Raw genomic sequence first — 14,338 nt, forward strand, 5'->3', positions numbered from 1 at the left:
TGGACAGGGGTCCCTGGGGGCTGGGAGAGGGTTGAGCAGAAGTGGATTTATCAAGCACACACCATGTCACAAACACCATGGAAGTGCTGGTAACACTGCAGGAAACAAAACATTCGATAGCACTTCTGCCCTGCCCCGCCCCCCAGGCAAACGTCGAGCCTATGAGTTAGCTCTAGGAAGTGCATCCCCAGACAGACCAGAATGAGGGGATGAAACCTGGAAGAAGTATTAATGCAGCATTAGAGGATCAATGACCTTAGCCGTACAATTGCCTGGGGCATTTTCCCCATCTGAGAAATGGTTATATGCAGCCTGTACTGCCTGTCACGTGTCTCACAAGATTCAAATGTGAAAGGTCAGGTACACAGTAGGCACTCAAAACATGTCTGGAATGAATGAAACATAGTGGAAGTTCTTGGTCAAGTGGAAAGCACTGTACAAGATAGAAGGTGAGTATTGTGCTCTGGAGCTTTCGGCCTCATTTGTTGAGTGTCAGTCCATTGCATGTGACAGTTTACAAAAGTGAACAGGGCTTGGGAATAGCACTTATGAGCATTCATTCATTTATTCATTCATTCATTCATTCAGCAAATATTTACAAGCCAGCTTGCCATCTTTGCACCCTGTGGTTACAATGGTGAACACAGCAGACCTGGTCCCTGCCCCCTCGAACTTCGTGGTCAGTGGAGAGGTGGATACTAATGAAATAATCCCACAAGTGAATGTAAGATCACCCAGTGTGGTAAGGGTGTCCTGAAAGAGAAATGCAGGAAGATGTAGGAAATGGAAGAAAATGGCAGTGAGAAGACTTCCCACCCTGGGTTCTTCGCCTGCTGTTTCCGCTGCTGGGATGCCTTCCACAGCTCTGAACTGGGCTGGGTCCTTCTTGTCTCTTAGATGTCAGTTTAGCATCACCTCCTTAGAACAGCCTTCCCTAAGCATCCCTCCAGGCGCTCTGTAACACCGTCATTTTGTCTTCCACAAAGCACACATCATCGTCTGATATTCCCTTTTGTATATATACATATTCCTTCATTAGTTCATTGCCTGTGTCTGCCTGGTGGACAGTAAGCTGTATGAGAGCTGGGGCTGTCCCAGTGTTCCCAGCCTCTGGAACAGCCGTAATAGGAACCAATAAACATGGAATCTACCAGTGAAGGACACACGGCCAGAAAGATGTGGGGCTGAGAGCCCAACTGGATCTGAACCCACAGCTTTCCCAACAAGGATGTCCTCAGAAACCATGATCTGAGAAAGACTAGCTTTGAAGGAGATGTGATCTCTGAAAACATGAGCTGTCATGAATCTCATGGGGTTAATAATAGAGCTGCCTCCCAGAGTTGTTATAGAATGTGCTTCAAATAGTTCAGGCAAAGTTGTTAGTAGTAATTGAGGTAGTGCTGGAGGTGGGTGGTAGCAGAAGTATTGTGAGACTTTGGGGGGTTTTTTTGTATTATTGAAGTAGAGTTGATTTATAATGTGTTAGCTTCAGGTGTACAACAAAGTGATTCAGTTATATATACATTCTTTTTCAGATTCTTTTTCATTACAGGTTATTACCAGATATTGAATATAATTCCCTGTGCTATTCAGTGGGTCCTGTTGTTTATCTATTTTATATATAGTAGTTAATATAAAACTACTATATAGTATCTGTTAATCCCCAACTCCTAGTTTATCCCTCTTCCCTTTCCTCTTTGGTAACCATCATTTTGTTTTCTATGTCTGTGAGTCTATTTCTGTTTTGTAAATAAGTTCATTGGTATCATTTTTTTAGATTTCATATATAAGTGATATCATATGATATTTGTCTTTCCCTGTCTGACTTACTTCACTTAGTAGGATAATCTCTAGGTCCAAGTATTGTGAGAGTTTTAAAGCTACTCTCAAAAACATGTGGGACTAAAGTTGAGTTTGAACATCCCCAGCGAGATTAACTCATTCTACTGAAGGCTTCAGACCGCCTCTTCCTCCTTAGATTAGGGAGAGGATTCCTGGGCACATCTCCAGGGTGGTTGCCCAATATTTCCTGTGTGCCCCCATATAAAAAAAGTGTGGTTTGGTAAAATGAACCCAGAGTTAGAGAGCAGAGTGATGGAGATTCAAATTCTGACTCTTTTACCATTTGCTAGAATCTGAAGAGGCTATTAAATCTCTGAGCCTTCCTTTCTTCATCTACAAGATGAGAATAAGAAGAACTGCTCTGTGGGCTGTTGAGAGGATAAAAACGATACTATATAATGTTGTATATAACATGTGGTACAGTGCGTGTCACTAGAAGGTGCTCCATAAATGTCACTCACCTCCTCTCTGAGTTTGCTCAACTCGAGAGGAGTTTATGACATTCTGCAGGGCTCCCTAAAGACCTTTCACCTCCCGAGCTCATCCCCAATTTTCCAACTGACTTTGGGCCACAAACCTACCCTTTCTGAGCCTTGGTTTCCCAGCCTCAAATGCTAGAGTAGCCAGTTTTTTTCCTAACTTAATTATACCCTCGGAGAAAGTGCCTCATGGTGCATGTACTAAATTAAAACATTAATTAAAATAAAACATGAGCTCAGCAACAATTAACGTGGAAGAAGAAGTGTATATAAAATAATTCATACACACACACACATATGCATATATATATATATATATATATATATATATATAAAGACCCCAGCCTTGGTCTCAAAGCCCTCAGGATCTAAGAATGGCTTGAAGGCTGACAACCAGGGACTTGTTTCCAAATTATGTAGGATGTCCAGGGGGCATCAAATTTCCAAAGGGTATGCTCTTCGAGTCTCTCACGGTTAGTGTTTTGAAATGTTAGCAGAATTCAGCTTCTGCCCACTTACTCCTTCAACCAAAGGCATCTGGTTAGATGCTGTTGGGCATTGAGGTGCAGAGAAATTCCTTCTTTCACCAAACAAGTATTTTTTATGGTCTGCTCCGTGTCAGCCCCTGTGCCAGGCTGTGGGGATGCAGGAGTGACAAGGCTGTGGGGATGCAGGAGTGACAAGGTGGCCCCTGTCCCTGGGGCAGCTCGGAGTCTAGTAGTCAGGCAGATGGATGCCAGTGAGAAGCAGAGGCCAAGGATGCCCAGCGGCCTCACTCGCACTCAGCTGACACTTCACTCTTTCTAGAAAACCTGTTGCACACTCTTTCTTTGATTCTCTGCTTGGGCCATTTCCTCTGTGTTATCATCTTTTGTTTAACAAAACCCTCCTCATCATCCAGAGCCCCCCTAATCATTAGCAGTAATTATAGTAGTAGTAATAATTCGTGTTCATTCAGTGTGCATCTGGCTCCCGTCCAGCAGAAATCCCTATCAAAGTCTGGGTGTTTTTTCAATATAATCCTCACCTGTCCAGGCTCCCACAGTAATGGAGTGCTTACTAGAGCTCATGTAAGATTGAATTTGATTTAACAAAGTTATTAAGCACTTACTATGTGCCAGGCTCTGTAATAGGCACCTACCAAGGTACATAGGACATCCCCTACCCACAGTCTACTGGACAGTTACAGACAAGGACACAACTCAGAGTGGCAGATTCTCAGAGGATAGCTACTAATCCTTCACGATGGCATCAGCTGCCCCAACATCACCTCCTTCAGAAAGCCTTCCCGGATTACCCCAGCATCCTGAATGCTCTCCTATGAAGTCTCCACTGTCACATGACTCAACACCTCCTTGATGAGGAGAAATGACTATTTCTTACCTTTCTATGCACCCAGCTCTGCTGATCTCCAATGGTAATACCCCAAGGCTCCATTTACTTTCCTTTCCTTTGTATAAATGTGACATTTGATGGAAACTGGATCCAGCTTCTGCTCCTTAGTTCCCTGGCCTTAGAATGTAAAAGAAAGAATTCTCCACCCAGAGACCACCAACTTGGTTTAATATCACTTTTGAGGACTCAAATGAGACACCTCCCTTTCTGGCCTCAAGGGTCCCCATCTACCAAATGGGGCTGCCCTCCGGGACTGTCGTGATGAAAACACAGCATAAATCCCAGTATGGCTGGCACGTAGTGAAACTTTCCACAAGTCATTTCCATGCTTTCCTGGTCCTTCTCTCTAGAAATGCCACTGACTGCTCACACATCCCTGCAGAGCCTGGATCCCGGGCAGGGAGGGAAGTCGAATGCAATTAAAATTTCACTACCTTTCGCAAGTAGAGTACAGTACATTTACTAATATAGTTACACTGCAATTGTCAAAGTCAATGAACAACGTGCATTTACAAGACAGTGTCCTCAATAATTACAGCGCCTTCTTTCTTCCTAATCCACAGGGTCACCCATCTCACCCACCGAGGACTTCTTACCACTCAGAGGAATAGCCTAACTTTCTTGAAAGAAATATGAGGGTGGGGATCTAAGGGCTCTTTTATTTTTCCTCTTTGACTACTCCAGACATCCTGATGGCAGACAGAGGAGAGCAAAGGAGAGAAGGTCAAAATACCCCTTCCTTCTCCTCTGAGTTCCAATCTCGTGAAACTCACCTCATCTCATCCCGGCAAAACCTTGAGATACGTGCACATGAATTTCTGATGCTCTCACCTGCACACACACCTCACCTGGGCAAACGCCTTCTCTGCATCCTCTATGCAGGGCTGCTGGCATTTAAGAGATAAATTCTCAGACTTACACCCATGTTACATAATCTGAAGCAAAGAAAGAAGTTGGTCCTTCCGGGAAGCATTTCCCTAGCATGGCTGTAACAGTATTCAAACCCCAGCCTAACACTGTCATTTGGCCAGAGCCATGCAAGATCTTTGGTCATGTCATCAGAGCTATGATATGCAAAGCACTTTTGACTTTTCCAACCTTCCTCCTGTGTTACCTCTTCTGAACTCTCAGCAGATCAATGCAGTGGGTCTTCTTCCCATTTCTCAAGGAAGGAACAGAGGCATGAAGAGATGAACGGACTGACCCAAGAATACTCAACTAGGAAGTTGTAGGGCCGGGATTCAGACCAAGTCTCCTGGGAAGCCTGCTTCCTCTGTGGTGGGAAACAGGCAAGCACCAAGCCTTCTCCAGCTCTGAGTCTTTCCAAAGGGGGCTTCTGTTTCCAGCTCAGCTCTGGAACCTCCTGAAAGTCACTTAAGTAGCCCTTCTCTGGTTCTCACTCAAAGAATCCTTCATAGCCCCCAAATCATAATTATAGGCTTACTGCTGCGATTATTTATTTATTTTCTGGTTTCCCTATTAGGCCATAAGCTTCACGATCGCACTGATTTTGTTCACAGATACCCAGCGGAGGTCTGGACTGATACGTAGAAGTATTTAATGAGAATTTATCAAACAACTGAATGAATGAATAAATTAATGACCAAATAAGGGGCTGTTGGGAGAAGGTATATAAAGCACTTAGCTCAGGGCCTGACACATAGTGGGGACTTAATTCATGTGGGCTGTTATTATTATCATATAATGAACACGGCAAAGTCTCCCTCGACACACCCTGCCACCTCTGCCCTCAAGAAAATGAGGGCTTCAGATGTGGTGTTGATGGGACATGTGCTGTGTCGCTGACATTTTCATACAGACGAGGAAAGCCCATTAGCACCATCCCCTGCATATTGGGAGCTGAGCTGGTAAATTGCTTTCTCAACACACTGCATTCACCAATATCATGTGATCTCAGTCCTGCTCAAACCCCTGCTTCTGGGTCCCCAGCACTTGCAACAGGTAGTGTGGCAAGAACTCACTTCCACCAAGGGGCTTTGATTGTCAACGAAGAATGCCAAAGTGTTCTTCACAGCTCAGCGATCAGATAGGAGCATCACCCTGGGAATCTGGGAGCCTGAGCAACGGCCCTAAGTGTGCTGAGTGTCCTTAGGTAAACCACTCCCCCTTTTGGGACTCTGTTTGCCCATCCGTGAACCCCAGGTTATGATACCCATTTCATACGATTAATGTTACTCATAGTGACCAGTAGTGGAGGGCTTATTATGTGTCACAAAGAGTGCTGAGTGCTTGACCCCATCACCACATCTTTCCAACAATTCTTTTCAAATCAGATTACTATCATCCCCTTTATTCACATGAGAAATGGAGATTCAGAGAGGTTAAGAAACATGCCCGAGGTAACCCAGCACAGAGTGACAGAACAAGGATTCAAACTCAGGATCTTAACCACCAGGTTACCCGGCATCCTGATCAAGATGGAGTGAGATGAGGTGGGACCCAAAAGAACAGGTGTCCCTGATGTTGTGTAATGTTGGTTCCAACTCTGTCACTAACTTGGGTAGATCACGTTTGGGACCTTGGGTTCCTCATCTGTGAAACTGAGGTGTTGAGCTAGGTGATATCCAAGGTCATTTTTCATTTAAACATCCTAGACTAAGATGTCAGAGGTGTGAGTCCATTGTTGGATGGAGATGACCGACCTGACTCCCTTAAGCCCCACTTGAAGGTGGTACAATAAGCACACTGGAGGCACAAAGTCAGACAGACCTGGAATCCCAGCCTAGGCTCCTTCCTGGTGGGAGAAACACCTTATGCCTCAATGTCCCAATCTGTAAGATGGAGCCAATACATCCAACTCACAAAGCACTTATAAGGATCAGAGCCAAAGTCCTCACCCTGGCCCACCAAGTCCTATGACCCCCCCCCACCGCACCCCCCACCTCTCAGACCTCATCTCCTAGGCTCACGCTCATCCACTCTGCTCTGTCCACACACTCCTGCCTCAGGGCCTTTGCACCTGCTCTTCTCTCTTCCTGGGCAAACTTTCTCCAGATAGCAATACGCTCACTCCCTCATCTCCTCCAAGCCTTTGCTCAAATGTCACGTTCTCTTAAGGCCTTACCTGACCGCTCTATTTAAAATTGCAGGGCTTCCCTGGTGGCGCAGTGGTTGAGAATCTGCCTGCTAATGCAGGAGACACGGGTTCGAGCCCTGGTCTGGGAAGATCCCACATGCCACGGAGCAGCTGGGCCCGTGAGCCACAGCTGCTGAGCCTGCGCGTCTGGAGCCTGTGCCCCGCAACGGGAGGGGCCGCGATAGTGAAAGGCCCGCGCACCGCGATGAAGAGCGGTCCCCGCACCGCGATGAAGAGTGGCCCCCACTTGCCGCAACTAGAGAAAGCCCTCGCACGAACCGAAGACCCAGCACAGCCAAAAAATAAATAAATAAATAAATAAAATAATAATGATAAGTTTAAAAAAAAAATAAATAAAAAAAAATAAAATTGCAAACCTCTCTTCCCACTCACCCACAGCCTATCAAGCCGTCCCTAACACCTGACCCTATTGCATTTTTCTCCATAAGCTTTATCACCATCTGACATACTATATATTGTCTGTCTCTTCTCACTAAAATATTGGCTTCGTGAAAGCAGCAGTCTGTTTCCCTGCTGTATCCCCGGTACCTGGGATAGTTCCTGTCACACAATAGGTGGTCACTAAATACTTGTTGAATAAACACATGAATGGGCATGTTTATTCAAGGAATAAATATTTTTCCTTTTCTTCTCCTTTATAATAAGTCTTGCCATTAATTGAACACTTCCTGTGAGCCAGGGCCTGTGCTAAGTGTGCTCCTAAAGGTATCCACCTGTGATGCCATTGCCAATACCTGGAGCTTCAGACTCCTTGATCCCCCAGTAATCAGAGATGCCCTCTCTCTACCTGTCATTTTTCGCATCCCTGGTTCTCCCCAGACCAGTCTCTCAGATGTGTTCAAGGAACCAGTGAATCTTTTAATTAAAACAGTCTGCCATGATGAATCTGTTATTACAGAGCCTTACCTCTGTAAAACATGAATAATACAAACTTCATTTGTTTATGTCAGTGCCAAGCATTAATTTCTAATAGCAAAATGTATGAGTTATGAAAGGCATTAATGCAAACCAAATCACCAGCTGAGGATGAAAAGGAAATCTATTTTTTAGGGTAAGCGGTAGCGATGAAATATTATTGTGGCTTCCACCCAAGAGCAAGAAAGAAAATATTTCTTCACCCTTCAGCAATAATTAAAAAAAAAAAAAAAAAAGACCCAGGTGAAAAAAGAACTTTATCATCACCTCAACATCAGTTGTAAATTGGAACGGAGAGCTGTCCCTTTTATCTTACTGGGTCTCTGGTGGCAATTTCAAAGTAAGAAGTTTATGCAAAATTGTCCTAATTACCCGCCCCAGTCACATTTATACTTCTAGGATAAAATATTCATAATAATTTGTTACATTTGCACAGCACAGTAGAGTTTACGAAGCACTTTGATTCATGATCTCAATGGATCCCTGCAACCCTGCAAGGCAGGGGAATGCATGACCATTTTACAGATGAACCTACTGGGGCACAAAAATGTTTAGTGGCGGGGCTGGGACTGTAGTAAGTATATTTAGTGACTACGTGAAGGAAAGTGGGAAAGAAAAGGCAAGAAGGAAGGAAGGGCGGGAGGAAAGAAGGGAAGAAGATTGGCAGGCAGGCCAATAGGAGGATGTGAGGGGTTGGGGAAGGAAGGAAGGATGGAGACGGGAAGCCTAATTAATGCTCAGGTGACTCTCCATATGCCACACCTTCCCTTCTGCAGATCCATTCTCGGCCCTGCACTGCCCCCCTCTAGGGCCCAGGAAGCTCATACCCAAGGACTTCATCATCAGCCTTCCTCCTCCCTGCATTCAGCCAGTGGGAGCCCCCTGCCCCCTTCCCCAGGACATCAGCAGGTAGGAGGAGAGAGGAATAGACACAGTTCTCCTGCCCACTGCCCCACCCTCCCTGCTTCAGCACCACCCCCTAGCAGTGACTACCCACCTACAATTCCAGCTCCCAGCAGGATCCCCCAAGAACCCTCCGTCCTCCCCTTGTCCCTTCATCCCTAGAGATGCTAACAGCTTCCCACTGATGCTGCTCTCTGGGTGCCTCCATCTCCCACGTTTACCCCCTTATCCTGACTCACACCTTTGTAAGTGGCCCCTCCAGTAAACCCTCTTCAGCTGAACCATCCAGAATTTATCAGGAGTGAATTCTCTTTCCTGCTTGGAACCTGACCTATATATGCATGAGTTCTCTCACCCCACTATTCTAGATGGAATTGGATCCACCAATATGGAAGCTGATCAAAAAAAAAAGAAAGGTCAGCTATCATTTCCCTGGAGCTTCTCACCTCACTAAGGGGCATTGCAGCCAGCTAGCTCAAAACCAGTATCTGAGCTCATGGCCTCTGTTTTCAGGTCGTCTCCCATTCTGATGGTCACCTGGAACAACGGGAGGCCAGTGCTGCCCTTATTGAGAGGATAACAACATAAGCATTCAGGAGGAGCCTCCCGGACAAAGAGGATGGCGAGGGTACCAACATTTGACACTGTATTTAATTGTTCAAATACTTATAAATGTACACATGTACCTTCTTGTGTAGCATTTATATGTTTACACATCACCCTGTTAAATAGATATTATTATCCCCTTTTGTAGGTGAGGAAATTGAGGCTCCAGGGTTGTGACTAGCTTGCTTTTCTAAGATCATTACTTATTATCATTATTATCAAAATTTGCCTTTTATGGAGGGCTGGCTCTTGAGTAACATGTTGAGTTATCACATTTAATCCCCTCACAACCCTACAAGATAGTTATACTTATTCCCATTTCACAGATGTGGAAACTGAGGCTTAGGTCAAGGAAGAGTGCATCCATCGGAGCCCAGGCTTGCTGAGTCCAAAGCACACGCCCCTTTCTGTGATGTCACAGTCATCCCAACAAGGTAAAGCTGCCGTGCTGTCCCTCTTTATCTCACACGTAGCCTCTGCCATGAAATAATAAGCACTAATTCACTCTCAGCCACCCCTTGAAGCTCCATCACACTGGGTCTGACCGTTTCCCAGGCTCAGATGGAGGACCACATCTTCTCTTAACCGCCTTCCGCACTCACCTGCTGCTTCTCTTCTCTGATGCTCGTGGCTATTTTTAATCTCACTGAAGACTAAAGTCAAAGATAAAATCCTAAGATGATCAAAATAATTATTCCTGGGAAAGAATTAATCCTGTGGCCCTTCAAAACTGATAGATTTTTTAAAATTTTAATTTTAAAAGTAATGCACTGTAACTGTTATAATATCAAGTGGTACAAAAGGGAATAAAGTAAAAAGTGAATGCCCCTTTCCTCTTGTCTGGCTCCCAAACCCATTTCTCAGAGGCAACCACATATATAATTTGTGTCTTGACCCCCAACAGAAATTTTAATATGTTTGATACACATGGGATTAGGTTAGACAAACTGTTTCGCAGCTTGATTTTCTTCCTCCAACTATATATCTTAGACAGCCTTCTCTACCAGTGCATAGGTGGCATTAGCTATTTATGGAACTCTGCCCTGTGCCAGGCACTCTGTGAGGTGCTGAGTATACATTGGTGAATGAATCAGTCTTCACCATCATCATCACCTTCATCTGAGGAGCTGACTCGTGCTAAGCCCTTCACATTGACCTTCTTTTATTACCAGAACATGACATGGGTACTGTTAACATCTCCATTTTCAGAATAGGAAATAGAGGTGTCAAGAAGTTAAGTAACTCACATAATGTCACCCTATCAGTTCCTGGTGGATCCGGGATTTGAACCCAGGCAGTCTAACTCCTGATCTCAGATTCTTAAGTGAACCCATGGTTCTTGTTCTCATTGAGTTCCCAGTCTGGGAGGCAGAGTGGGGAAAAATACCATAAATCCATATGGTAAGTGCTACTTAAAGAGAATTAACAGGGTGCATAATATTATTTAGTGCATGATATGTTATTTCATGTAGCCATTTCCCTGTTGATGGACATTTAGGTCATTTCTAGTATTTCATGATTACAAACAACATACAGTGAACATCTCAGGCCACCCAGCACTGGGCAGCTATATCTGTAAGCTAAATTCCTAAAAGTGGAATTACAGAAGCAAACAGCACACACATTTTAAATTTTGATAGATATTTCAAAATCGCCCTCCAAAATGTGATGTCCATTTGAGATCCTACATGGGCATGGAGGGCCCATTTTCATTCTCACCAGGACTGGCTATTAGGGCTCACTTTCATCTTTAGTGAAAAATTTCATTTCTGCTGTTATTTTCATTTCTTTTCCATTGAGAGTACTTCTATGTATTTATTAACTGTGGTCACTTCTTGACTTTGACCCATTACCTTGGGAGAGAGTGTGATTGAATGGAAAGAACTTAAGATCAGAACACAAGAGATCTGGGATTTAGTTTCAGTACCAAAACTTACCAGCTGGGTGGTCATGAGTATGTGGCCAATCTCAGCGGAAGAGATTGAAGAGGAAGAAGATTGGGGGCTGCACCCCTCCAGGACCATGGTGGTAAGGAACCAAGAGGAACTCCCATCTGAGGGTTCTGGCACGAGGCTGCCTGGACACAGTCAGCTGGAGGATTCAGCCACAGCACACAAGGCACTTCCAAAGCCTAGAGGACACATTGGGGTAGGGTGCCCTGTTGGACTCCCTCGCATCCACTCTGAGCTTAGGATCCACAAGCTAGACCACTAATAATCAACTGAGAGGAGGGAAACATGCTCTCCTCTCGTCCCTGCTCCCACCCCAGTGCCAGAGGGGACCATGCAGGGAAGAGAGAGGGGTTTGTGTGAGCACATGGACCTCCCATCCAAACCCCACTCTGACCTCTGAGATCTCAGCGCTAGACTGTTAAGGGTGGTAAAGCAAGCTTTGAATCTAATATGAGATTAGAAATTTTAAAATAAACAGACCTGAATCTCAATCATCAAAATAAGCCTACTACTAAAAGTAACTGACAGTCCTGGAATCAGCCTGAGCTGTCATTACAAGAGCTCTCCACTCAGCACGAAAGGGGGGTACAGCGGGCACAGCTGGTGGCAGTTAGAAGGGGGGAAGATGTAAGCATTTCATGTTTATATCCCAACTAGTTAAGACCCTTCATTATTAGTAAATAATGAGAGGATTGCCTCAGCTGATCTTTTCTACTTCTCTAATTCTAAGATTACATGATTTATTCATTCATTCAACACACATTTGAGAAGCACTTAGGCACCAAGTGCTGTGCTAAACTGTGAGGCGACATAAAGGAAAAGGCATTCTCTCCATCCTCTAGGAACTTTCCACTGATGGGGAAGGCAAAGGCTCGACAAAGCCATGGCCACACAATGCAGGGGTGCAGCCCAGAGGTGTGAACAAGATCCTTTGGGAGGAAGGGACAAGGGGAGTGGAAGAGACATCAAAGAAAGTGAAAAAAGTCTCATGAGGAAAAGGGCTTTGCTGGTCAAGAATGGAACTGTATACAGGCCCTTGTGTCCTTGTCTTTTGAAGTAAAAAGCTTTTCCTTTAGCCTCCCAGGCCTCCCCTCAGTCTCAAAGTCCTGGCTCAAGAGTTAATGATTAGGAAATCTGAAGATACAGAAACAAAAAAGAGCAGTTAGGCTGAAAAAACAGTAGCAATTTAGACTCTAAACCCGTGACATGGCAGAATCACAGAACTCCCAGTTCCCTGAAAGATATCGATAAAGGCCTGACACACGTTCCAAAGTTGTTTTTACAGGAAACAGACCCCCACCAGATGGAAACTGCTGACCATGAGAACGTAGACCTGAGACCCGTTGAAACCAGAAGGTTGATAATGCTTGAAATCTTCACCTTGGTGCCAACCAATCTGAGAATTGTGCATGAGTTGATCACATACCCTGCAGCCTCCTCCCTCACACCACCTTTAAACCCCCTTCCCTGAAAGCCATCAGGGAGTTCGGGTGTTTTGAGCATGAGAAGCCCATTCTCCTTGCATGGTGCCCTGCAATAAACGCCGCACTTTCCTTCACCACAACCCAGTGTCAGTAGATTGGCTTTACTGCACGAGGGCACACGAACCCTAGTTTGGTTCGGTAACAAGAAGCGAGGAGGGAATATTACAGGGAGAAAAGAGTTGGGCTCTGTCAGGGAGATACGGTTGATGCTCAGGGGAACTGCACAGAGGTTAAGGTGGCTGGAGCAGGAGGGAGTGGGTGAGGGAGATGATCCCACAGACAGTGGAGTGGGAAGGCAGGCAGAGGAGCTTGACTCAGTTCCCAAGGTAACAAGGAGTCATGGGATGGTCAGGGGCAGGGGTGTGGCATGGTCAAAATGTGTTTCAGAAGCATGGCTCTGGATCCAGTCTGGGAGCAAGTTTCAGGGGCTGGAACGGGAATGGAGCCAGACCAGTCCCTGCTTCCAGCATCTCCTCGGTGTCTAGTGCCCCGAGGAAGCGATATCAGGAAGGCATCCTGGTCTACCTTTTTTCCTGTCTCCACAAGCTTCAGCAGTAGCATAATTTCCCCTTCTTTGCAGAGATGCTACCCCAGCAGAGTGGCGTCCTGCCGAGACGGCCAGCCTGAAATAGGAGAGACAGTGGGATGAGGTGGGGAGAGAGGCACATGAATTTCACAGCTGTAAATTCTATCATATTGAATTTCTCCCAGAACATAACACTCAGCAACGCTGATGAGGCCCCCTACGCCCAACACAGCCTCTAGATTTGCCAAGCAATGGTGCTGGAATCTTCCGTGAGGAATCGTGTCCAGCAGGGCACACAAGAGGTGCGTGCCAACCATGAAGCTCATGGCAAAACCTTCTGGAGAAAGGGAAAAGCATCACCCTTTGGGGAATCTCCTCTTCTCACAAATCCGTCTCAGAGATAACAGGCCAGCACCCTCCGTAATGGAAGTGAGAGGTGATATTGTCCTCATGAAAGCTATTGTGACTCGTTCAGAGAGAGAGAGAAATCTGGGAACTACTGAATGTGATTCCGTTTTTCAGGTTTAAGCAGTTAAATCATAGAGAGCCCACAGGATGGTAAGAATGTAGATGTAATTCTGGGGCATCTTCATCCTGTGCCCCCAACTCTGTCCTAGGGCAGGAGGACATGCCTTTCTACACTTTCTGAGAACTCCATGTAGCCCCTCCCTCACTTAGCACAGACCCCACCCTCGCACACTTTCTTTTTCCTTGATCCTTTTTAACTCTTTTCTTCAATGCTCTTCTGCCCCCTAAACAATTCCTGTTCATCTTGTGTGCATGAATTGTAAATAATCTTCAGCCACATCTGGTTCTTCTGTGGGATATGGTACTTAGACCACAAGGGCAGAAGAGAAGGGGTGTATTCATTTCCCAGGGCTGCCATAACAAATGGCCACAAACTGGATGGTTTAAAACAACAGAAATGTATTATCTCCCAGCTCTGATATCAAGATGTTGGCAGGGCCAAGCTCCCTGTAAAGGAAGGGTCTAAGGAAGAATCTTTCCTTGCCCCTTCCTGGCTTCTGGTGGCTCCTGGAAGTCCTTGGCATTCCTGGACTTATAGCTGCATTACCCCAATCTCTGATTCTGTCTTCATAGGGCCGTCTTCCCTCTGT

The 14,338-nt window shown here is 45.4% G+C and overlaps 1 long non-coding RNA gene across 1 annotated transcript in view; it reads right to left on the reverse strand.

Moving 5' to 3' along the window:
* Positions 1 to 13,065: 13,065 nt before the first annotated feature.
* The window catches only part of LOC130708440 (uncharacterized), a 44,596-nt gene continuing 43,323 nt past the window's right edge, over positions 13,066 to 14,338 (reverse strand). Inside the window, exon 5 of the long non-coding RNA XR_009008650.1 lies at positions 13,066 to 13,317. This is a non-coding gene — a long non-coding RNA (uncharacterized LOC130708440). The remainder of the gene's footprint in view (positions 13,318 to 14,338) is intronic.

Source organism: Balaenoptera acutorostrata, chromosome 6 (genome assembly GCF_949987535.1).
Source record: "Balaenoptera acutorostrata chromosome 6, mBalAcu1.1, whole genome shotgun sequence".
In the NCBI taxonomy this organism is placed as follows: Eukaryota; Metazoa; Chordata; class Mammalia; order Artiodactyla; family Balaenopteridae; genus Balaenoptera; species Balaenoptera acutorostrata.